Below are 11,011 nucleotides of genomic sequence, written 5' to 3'. Positions count from 1 at the left end.
GGTGAGGGTCTTAATCCTCATAGGCCTATCAAAAAGGTGCTTCCAAAATAACTCACATGAAACATTCGTGTGGCTCCTGCTTAGCCTGATGGTTTGGGGTCAGAGAGCTGCCTAGTGGTAGATATGGCCTCTCAGCTTCAGCATTGCTATCTCAAATGTCCAGAAAATTGTTTGAGTGGACAGTGGTCCTGAGCAACGTAGGCATGCTCAGCAGCACCAGGTACTGCTAACACCCTCCTGTTCCCAGTGTGACATGCTTGCGCACGTATACCCCCTAATTTGATTGAGTTTTACACATATAAATGTGTTTGCGCTTGTATCCACCGTCTTGAGATGCAGAGCCTCTGAGTAGCGAAATTTCTAGGACTTTTTTATTTTTTTTATTTTTAAAATTCTTTCCAGCGGCTTTGATGGCACTCCTTCCTCCCAGGCTACAGCTTTTTCTGTTTACCAACCTGTAGATGGTTCCGACTAACAGATTAATAGCTCCTCGTTTGAATATGTTCAAGTAATGGAATTCAACGTTCTGTCAAGGAGAAAGTTCACAATATAACTTTCGGCGATAACAGCTGCCTTCCACACTGTAAAATGAAAAGACCATGAATATAATTAATTTGGATACTCACCCTGTGCCAGACACTGGGCTGTGATTTTTTGTGTTCTCCATTAACTTCCGTGTTCCTCCTAGTATGCACACACGCCAATTCCATTTTAGAGGTGACCAGAGAGAGGTAAAAAGTAGCTTGCCTGTGGTCCCTCAGCTAACGAGTGGCAGAACGGACTTGCCACTCCAAGTTTATTCTTCTCAAATACTTGTACCAGAGAGAGATGAGGGAGGACATGGGAGAGGTGTTACTCGATCCTACAGTTATGTAATTCACACATGCATCGTCTGCAAGCTCCTCTGCCTGAACTTATGATTAGTAGCCCAGTGACTGACAGAGTAAGTGATCTGCATCCATGACAGTCCTTTCCTGATAGAGAAGCAGCAGGGGTCACAGGTTAAAGTGTCATTTTAGTTACCAGAATGGAGATGCAGGCCCTTGGAGGAACACAGAGCATGTTACAGTGTGTGTGTGTGTGCGCGCGCATGTGCGCACTTGTGAGCTGTCTTCTCCATATAAGGGTGTTCTGTCAGTGACCGTATTGAATGTTTACATGAGCACAGTGTGCTTTATAGATGCCAAAGAATGCTGTACTTCAGGATTCCATACCTTGGGAAACCAAATGCTTACTGAGCCGGTGAGGCACGCTCTTCCAATCTCACTTCTTACGGCTGCCTTGAGAGTTATTTTCTGAAGCACAGGCAACAACAATGAGGTACCTACTTTTCAGAAACATGTGGGATTAGCTGTCCAATCCCCTGCCCCAGGGTATCTGAACTTCTGTTTGGTCATTTTCAAATATCAAACAGAGCCATATGGTTTATGTTTCCAGAAGAGGCGACATTTTAGGTAGTATTTTCATGTCATCATGGAGATTCTGAAAAGGGAGGCCTGAATATGCCTTGATGAATGGAATTGTTGTTGGGGTAAGGGCAGGTAGCTCAAGGTGGTGGGTTCAAAGGAACTACATCCAAGTGGGAGCATAAATATGTACCTTGTGTAAGTGATGTCTGAGAGTGAGGTATGTGGACTGTTGGTATGTACTATGTGTGTGTATGGGATGTGTGTCATGTGTGTATAGTGTGTAGGATGTAGGATGTGTTATAATGTATATATAGTACGTATGATGTATGTATAGTATATATATCACAGGTGTGTGCAGTGTATGATGTGTGTATAATGCGTATGATCTCTGTACACCACATGATGTGTGTGCACTGTGTATATTCCATGTGTATAATGTACATATAGCAGCATGTGATGTGTGTATGCTGTGTGTATCATATACACACAGTAGTATATGATGTCTGTGCAGTGTATCAGTATGTTAGATGTATGTATCATGTATATATTTGTGTTTAGTGTTTGTATGTCTACAATGTATGATGCATGGAAGGGTATGTGCAATATTTGTGTATCCAGAGCCGGGCATAGTGGCACATGCCTTTAATCCCAGCACTTGAGAGGCAGAGGCAGGCGGATTTCTGAGTTCGAGGCCAGCCTGGTCTACAGAGTGAGCTCCAGGACAGCCAGGGCTACGTGTAGAAACCCTGTCTCGAAAAAACAAAACAAAACAAAATATATATATATGTGTGTGTGTGTGTGTGTGTGTGTGTGTGTGTGTGTGTGTATCCAGTATACAATGGGTATGTACAGTGGGAATATATAATATATATATGTATGGTGTGTGTTATACATATAGTGTATATTTATAATTATGTGTTATACATGTATTATGTTTCTGTGTAGGGCATGCCATGCATGGTGTGTGGTGTTTCTACCATGTTTGTGTATCATATGTCCACTGTGTGTGCAGTTTATGTGCAGTCATTTGCATTCTTTCATGGCTACATTGTGTCCTTCAGTTTGGAATACAATCTTTTTTTTCTTTATCACATGGCATGTTTCAAATCTTATAAGATGTCTCCTATGTGCCTATCCATATCATTTAAAGATGTTGGTGACCCTGGTGTCCATGTAATCCTTTACATCTATTAGAACACATGTACGTATATCTGAAAAGAGATACCAAAAGGCCCAGGTTCTGTGTGTCTGCTCTTTGGTTTGCTATCAGATCTGTCACATGCCACTGAGTGCTGTTAGTCACGGGCATGTGGGAGTCCTATGGGATTCCAGAGGTCCTTCCTGCCCTCATCTCTGCTGGCCTCTCTGAGCCCTCATACAGGCACACTGCCATTGTGGGTCCTGTAACAGGACTTTCCATGCCAACTCATTATCTCCTTCCTTCCTTCCTTCCTTCCTTCCTTCCTTCCTTCCTTCCTTTCTTCCTTCCTTTCTTCCCTCCTCCTCTTCTTCCTCCTCCTTTTTCTTCTTCTTGTGTGTATGTATATGTTCTTATTTGTGTGTGTACATGTGGATGCACATATGTACTTTGAAGCCACAAATAACCTTAACTGTCATTCCTTAGGAGGTATCTAGCTTTTTTTTCCCCCTAACAAGGCATCTCATTGGCTTGGGGCTCCTGGATTATACAGGGCAGGGACCCTCAGAGATCTGCCTGTCTCTGCTTCCCCAGCTCCTGTTTGTGAGCCTTTTAGTGAAAGTTCTTCAAATGGAACTCAGGTTGTCATGCTTTTGTCATGCTTGTGTGACAAATACTTTAGTAACTGAGGTATCTTCCCGTCCCTTGAATCTCTCACTTGTAAATGGATTTTAATAAGGTCCATTAGTTATTAATATGAGCTGGCCAGGCCCCCCAATAATCAAAGCAGAGTCCTATGGATTTTTAAAAATCAGCTTTAGCACAATTATCGTGGGGTTACCCCTAAATCGATTTTTCTAATAATTAGACTGTATACTTCCCAGATGCGTACTTGCTGTTTGAATCTTGCCCATGTTACTTCTGCCCTGGGGGGCATTGACTCAGGCACATGCTCGTGGTCCCTTGTTCTGTCTCTGTCTTCTTCCTTTTCTACACTCCTTTTTCCTTCCTCCTCATGGTCCCTACCTGCGACCCAGTAACTGGGATCCAGTAACTGAAACTCTGCCTATTCTATTTTTTCCCACTCATCAGCTGTGACCACCTTTATTTAACCAATAGTTTTAAATTTAGATAGCATCACTTGGTGTACATGAGGATCTGCTCATTGGGGGCAACCAGGTCTTGGGGGGGGTCAATATTTAGCATTTGAATACATAGCAAGCTGAGATCAACCTACAATACTCACTTTAAAAAAAAAAGTATTTATTTTATGTATATCAGCACACTGTAGCTGTCTTCAGATATACCAGTAGAGGGCATCAGATCCCATTACAGATGGCTGTGAGCTACCATGTGGTTGCTGAGAATTGAACTCTGGACCACTTAACCAACGAGCCATCTCTCAAGCCCCTCCAACCCTCATTTCTAAGTCAGGTGTCATTATCATTACCTCATGTGGATGGAGAACAGACCAGAAGAGATAGGGGCTCCTGATGTCAGAGTGGCCAGGTCAACTTGGTAGTTTCTTCATCAATCTTTCAAACACTGCCACTGAAGAGTTCCAGGTGAGCACAGTATTCAGTCTGTGGCCACAGGGGGCAGATTTCTCTGAAGGGAGACGAGCCATACAAGAATATATAAATCAGGAAACAAATGAAGAATTTCAATATTAAATCAGAAGGGGGAAGCCAAGTCAGGAAAGGTCTCCAAGGATGGGACGTTTCAGCTGAGACCGGAAGGGATAACAAGGATCAATAATGCCAAAACTAGAGAAGATGGAGCCAGATAGAGGCAAAAAGTGGGGCTAGCCAGATGTCTCAGCAGGTAAAGAATTTACTGATTCTTGTGACCAGCATTCCCTCTCCAGGACCCATGTAATGGAGGAAGGAGAGAGCCCTCCCCAACACTGTTCTCAGACCCCCATACATGCACCATGACACACAGCCCCCCAATTATGTACACACAATAATATAATAATATAAAACTAAACATAGGAATGCACCAATATCCCCAGAACAGCCTCAACTGCATAGAATCGTTGTATCATTAAATACAACATAGACATGTACTATTCTTGTCACACCTGAGGTGATCCTGAATGGGGGGTAACTTTTAGAAGACTCTTGTAAGAATGCTAGACAGGATAGAATCCTAAGGTCTGTTTTCTTTTATTACAAACTGGAAGAGCCAATTTTAGCATCACTCCCTAACGAAAGGGCTCCTGTGTGTTTTTCAAACGTATGATTCTATCCTCAGCAGGAGCTGAGGCCCCGAGAAAAGCCAGGTTCTTTCTCTTTAAGCCTCTCCTTGCCCTAGAAAAAGCTGGCTTCCTTCGATGCCAGGGTAGGTCCCTGTGGGTAGCATGTGTGTGTGTTTGCTCTGCTCACATTAGCTTTGTTCCCCTGGAAGGAGACCAAACTGTTTACAGGGAAGATGGAAACAAACAAACAACCGGGTACTGTGCTGGCAAGCTTTGGGAAGCATGTGACCTCTGAGCCAGCACAGTGCTCCACCCGGCAAACAGCTGGCCGGCCTGGCTCTATGTTCTTGGAACCCTGATTCTGCATCTTCCTTGGGGACCACAATATAAATGATACAGACCATTATCATTGCTTGCCCAGAATCTGAACTTCTGAATTCTGACCCAGAAAATCCACAATGCGTTCCCCTGGAGCATGAGATTCCCGCTGCCCTGGCACATGTTAGAGAGAACACAGAAGATTTGATTGGCCTCTCCGGCCTTCTCCTGTTCTGTGTGCTGAGACAAGCTTGCAGTAGAGGCTATTTTCTGTTGCCTGGAGGAAGGGCTGGTTTTGTTGTGCCAGTTGGAGTGCTGTAGCTACGCCAGCCGCGTGATCTTCATCCCCCATTTCTCTCTGGACTTGGAGCTCTTCAGTGCAATGCTACAGCGAATGTGCAACTCTATGTGACCCCCCCCCCCCCGCTCTCTGGCTTGCTCTCTCTATGTCTGTCTGTCTTTCTGTCTCTCTTGCTCTCTCACTCTCTCTTTCTCTCGATCTCTCTCACCCTCACCCTTGCTCTCACTTTCTCTCTTGTTCTCTGTCTCTCTTTCTGTCTGTCTGTCTGTCTGTCTGTCTCTCTCTCTCTCTCTCTCTCTCTCTCTCTCGCACTCTCGCTCTCTCTCCATCTCCCCCTCTTAACCCCTCCCTCGACACTACTCTTCCTATCTCCTTCCTTTCCCCTCCTTTCTTCCCTCCCTTTCCCTTTAAGTATTTTTACATCACTTTCTTTTCTGAGTCAGGATTTCCAGGTAGGCTGAGGGCAAAGATTATGGTGTCCTGGCTTTTGTCTGCAGTCAGTAACTTAACTTTTCCATGCCTTTGTGGTATGTCCTGAACCACCTTTCCATTATCATCAATTTGCTCTAGTAAGCCCTAGCATCTCATGATCTATAGACGTTTTCATTGGTATCTGTACTGGCTGGTTTTGTGTGTCAACTTGACACAGGTTGGAGTTATCACAGAAGGGAGCTTCAGTTGGCGAAGTGCCTCCATAAGGTCCAGCTGTGGGCATTTTCTCAATTAGTGATCAAGTGGGTAGGGCCCCTTGTGGGTGGTGCCATCCCTGGGCTGGAAGTCTTGGGTTCTATAAGAGAGCAGGCTGAGCAAGCCAGGAGAAGCAAGCCAGTAAAGAACATCCCTCCATGGCCTCTGCATCAGCTCCTGCTTCCTGACCTGCCTGAGTTCCAGTCCTGACTTCCTTGGTGCTATACAGCAAGATAGAAGTAAGCTGAATAAACCCTTTCCTCCCCAACTTGCTTCTTGGTCATGATGTTGTGCAGGAATAGAAACCCTGACTAAGACAGTATCCTTTTGCTGACCTGCTCCAATTATACTAACAATGAACACTTCAAGGTTTCTTCTTTAGGAAAAAAAAAATTGGGAGCTTAGGGGGTAGATGTGTTTTGTAAAATGCTCGCCCCACAAGCAAGGACCTGAGTTCATTTCCTAGCACGTACACTAAAAAGGCTAGGCAACAGTAGCGCACACTTATAATCCTAGAACTTGGGAAGTGAAGACAGACAAATACATACACATATATCCTGCACAGAAAATGTTTCATTAAAAAAATGACATAGTTCACCAAGACACTCCCTGGGACAGAAGCCCAGGGCTTTCCATTTTTCATTTATCGCTGTTCTCTAGCGCTGTCAATGGTGCCCAGTTCTCAGGAAGCCACAGTGGGTGTTTGTTGAGTGAGTGCCTGAGCAACAGCAACATCCATCTTGCTTTTGGAAGGCCCCCACCCCCACCCCCGGCAGGAGACCTGCTTCTGCTTCTCAGGAGGGGACCTTCCAAAGTCAAAGGTCCTTTCTGTCATTGTGTTAGATGCCAAGGCTTTGGGAACAAGTTAGTTCTTCCAAATTGTTCTTTCAGTCTAGCCTTCATCTCAGCATTTTCACAACTGCTCATTAAGATAGCAGCTTCAGTTAGGCAATGTTTGCCGGGTAAAGGAAGAGGTGAGAGTGTCTGACCCCACCCGTAAAAATCTGCCCAGTCACTTTTAAAGCCTCCAGCCCTAGAACGGAGAATGCCCCAGGCTTGCCAGGGAAAGGGGAACTTTAATCAGAGTATCTTTATAAGAAGCCATACCCTGGTCCGGATTCCATGGGTTGCCACTTCCTGTATTGTATTTTGGTTGTAGACTGAGGCTCACCACACCATAGTACTTTGTTTATTAAGTGTCCGACTCTCATAAAACCAGCTTCCTTGGGTGGAAGCAGCCCTGCTGGCAGAAGATTGCCAATCTGGAAATGGGTTGGTAGCCCCCAAGCAGAAGAGCCCACCTCAATGCTCTGTGCACACTGCAAAGAGCCCCATCTCCAGCTAGTCTGTTTGCAAAGGAAATGACCTGGTTACTCAATTACAGATAGAACCAGGCTGGCCGCTGCTCTTCCTGGGAGGGGAAGTGATCAGATAAATACCTCTGGCAAGGACTGGAATGCTTATGGACAGAGAGACTGCCTGCCTGCCTGCCCTGAGGTCCATCTAGAACAGCAGTTCTCACTCACTATGGGGCAAATTTGACCCTTGGAGATATTTGTCTAGGTCTAGAGACATTTTTGGTTGTCTTAACTGGAGGCAGGTACCAGGTCTGTATTGCGCAGCATCCTATAATGCATAGGACATCAAACCCAAAGCTTCTCTGGCTCCACAGGACAATGAACAAGGTTGAGAATCAGACCTGAGGAAGCTAGCTCAGCTCCAAGCGAATGTCTTTGCCAGAGAGGGGGAATCTTCTGTACTGCCTGCCAGGCCCAATGGGAATAACTGTCACCAACTAGCTCTCCCTCTTTTCTTTCTTCCCTTTCGTCTCTTCCTTCTTTCCTAATCTTCCTCCTTCTGCCTCCTAAGTGCTGGGATTACAGGTGTGGGCCACTATGTCTGGCTCTGTCTCGTTCTTGCATGAAGAATTGGTGAAGGGTATTTGTCTTTGTGTGTCTGATTCATCTCTCTGAGCGTGGTGGGAGGATATAAGGCGCCACTGGAACTTGGGTTCACTTGGTGAACCAAGCTTGAGAACCCGAGTTTGATCCCAAGAACCCATGCTAAAACAAAACAAAACAAAACAAACAAACAAAAAAACTGGACTTGATGGCACATGCTTGTATTCTTGGGGTGAGTGGTAGAGATGAGTGGATTCCTGGCATTCTCTGGCCAGCCAGCCTAGCGTATTTGGGGAGCTCCAGCCCACAAAGGAATGCTGTCTCAAAAAGCAAGGTAGATAGCAAATGAAGAATGACAGATGAGTTGTTCTCTATCTGCAAATGAACATGCATCTGTCTGCATGCGCATGTACACACACACACACACACACACACACCCCAACATACACACACACCCCAACACACACACACCAACACACACACACACACTTCTGATGTTCTGATCTAGCCTAGGATTCTTCCCAAGGAAGCTTTCACCAGGAGAAGAGAGCTCTGGGGTTTGAACCTAGCTGAGCCATTAGGGAACACAGCAGGATATGCAGTACACTCTATGTGTCTCCTTGCCCTCCCGCCTCCCAAGACAAGGTTTCTCTGTGTAGCCCTGGCTGTCCTGGAACTCACTTTGTAGACCAGGCTGGCCTCCAACTCAGAAATATGCCTGCCTCTACCTCCCAAGTGCTGGGATTAAAGGCGTGTACCACCACTGCCCAGCTAAATGACAGTTCAGCAGGCTGGGAGCCATCAAGCAGCAGCTGGGATTTGAACTGGGGTCCTTTAGACCCACAGTCAGTGATCTTAACCACTGAGCCATGCCTCCAGCACTCTGTGTCTTATTCCATCCTCTGAAAGAGGGATGCTATCACCAAGGGTGGGAAAGTTCCAGGAATTCGTTCATCATGACGTGCTGGCCACACATAACTGGTGCTGGCATTTTTGGTAGATATGGGAGTCAGCAAGAAGCCCAGACTGCACCCTTTCTGACTCTTGGGCATTTCAGCTAGCCTCTATTTCCATCCGTGGAAACAGAGGCCATTAGAGTTCATTATGTGTAGGAAACTTTGACAATGCTGTGACATCCTGATTTGTTCCTTTAAGTCTTGCCCTTTGTCAAGCTTCCCTTCTGTTCTGATGTGCACCAGAACCATCTGGCACCTTCCCAACACTTTAGAATTGTGGTAGAATTGGTATAACCCTTTTCTGCCCAGGTGATTCCCCTCTGCAGAATCTGAAGGCTTTGCTGAAGAACAGTATTGACTTTAGGTCCCCTGGGGAGAACTGTTCTTGGCTTAATCTATTGAATTGTTCTAGAAAAGGATGCTGGCTCTTCATTGTACTGTCCTTCCGGATGGGACCTTGGAATGTGGTCCCTCTGCTCTGAATACTTCTCTGAAGGCTTTCATATCTTGGGTTGGGCAAACAGCCCAGTGGGTCAAGTGTCTTCCCTGCCAACATCATTTCAATTCCCAGAACCCACATATAAAAGCAAGGTGTAAGAGTATGTGCCCATGCCTGTAATTCCAGTACTGGGGAGATGGAGACAGGCAGATAAGTGGGGGTCACTGGCCAACCGGCCTGAGTTACTCAGTGAATTCCAGGCCAGTAAGAAACTCTATCCTAAGGAGTGGCACCAGAGGTTGTCCTTTAACCTCCTTCCACATGAATGTACACACATATGCAAACACACATGTGTGAACACACACACACACACTCACACATCACAAAGCCTTTGTGTTATGACCTGTTTACATCCACCGTGCATCTTAAAGAGCTAGAGTTCTAGGAAGTTGGAACTCAACTTGATAGCTCTGCACTGACTGGAAAGCAGACAGAAGCAAACACAGATGTAGATGTACATCTAATGATGTGATTCAGAATATAGTGTTAGCACATCCCTGTACTCCCAGCGCTTGGGGGCAGAGGCAGGAGGGTGGCAAGCTTGAGGCTGCCCTGGGCTATATAGCAAGACTGTCTCAAAAGAAGACTGTAGATGACGTTCTTCATAAGGGTACCTGGAACGACTTATGCATGCCTGGGAAGGAACTTAGGAACATCTCAGTGTACTCTTCATGGTTCTCTTCTTTTGCCTGTTTTCTGTTTATTTATTTAAGAAACAATCTCGCCACACTAAATTGACGTGGTTACTTGGTTCTCCCAAACAGGCATCATAAATTTGGGGGCTCAGTATACTGTGTGGCTGGGGCTCAGTATACCGTGTGGCTGGGGCTCAGTATACCATGTGGCTGGTACTGATCTGGCTTGGCTTAAATTTAAAGACTGACATTTAGATAAAAAAATCTGGGTTCTTTGCTCTTTCTGCCCTCGGTTTTCTTTCTGGATGACAGTAGTCACCAGCATTTGTCTCTTTTTTTCATTGGAGCCCTGTATACTCAAATTTCCCAGTTTGGACTCCTTCAAGAACATTAGCCACCTGAATGAACTCTATAGTTTGTGCGGTAGTGTTACCAGTAATACGTTGAACACAGAGCGCTAGAACGCTAACCCCCAGTCAGTACCTCTTCTCTGTAATATGAAGAACGTGGCACCACTTCTCCATAAATATGAAACCCTATTGCTGTTTCTTTTTCCACTCAAGACGGAGTCTCAAACTTGGGATGGAGGAGATGGTGTGTCCTAGGATACACTGTGAGATGCTCCAGGTATCCTTATCCCCTCTGCAGAACAAACTAGCTCTCCATGAAGCCCTCTTTTCTTTATTGGAGAAAGGTATTGAGAATCTAAGCTTGGGATGCTGGGTGTGTTCACTGATAGCAGGATGTTGTTGCTTCTCACCTGTACCAGAGGACAGACCTAGGAAGCGTGTTTGCATATCGGCTCCCCCGTGTCTATGCATCTGGGATGGCTTCTGTAGTTATTTATCTTGGGGCTGTCAATTTTAAGAATAGTGTCCACATGACATGACTACCTTCCATTCCGTCTAATACCACAGGACTCAGCCTTTGGCAAATCAGACTTGGATAAGTTTGTAAAGTTTTTTTT

General features: G+C 45.4%; 1 long non-coding RNA gene across 1 annotated transcript; it reads right to left on the bottom strand.

Moving 5' to 3' along the window:
- Positions 1 to 357: 357 nt before the first annotated feature.
- On the bottom strand, positions 358 to 4,133 carry LOC116099330. Its single transcript, XR_004122214.1, has 2 exons — positions 3,998 to 4,133; positions 358 to 581 (listed from the first exon to the last, which is right to left on the bottom strand). It is a non-coding gene; the product is annotated as an uncharacterized LOC116099330 (long non-coding RNA).
- Positions 4,134 to 11,011: the final 6,878 nt, after the last annotated feature.

Source organism: Mastomys coucha, unplaced genomic scaffold, assembly GCF_008632895.1.
Source record: "Mastomys coucha isolate ucsf_1 unplaced genomic scaffold, UCSF_Mcou_1 pScaffold20, whole genome shotgun sequence".
NCBI classification, from domain to species: domain Eukaryota; kingdom Metazoa; phylum Chordata; class Mammalia; order Rodentia; family Muridae; genus Mastomys; species Mastomys coucha.
The sequence above is the reverse complement of the archived record's forward strand: the minus strand, read 5'-3'. Positions and strand labels throughout refer to the sequence as shown.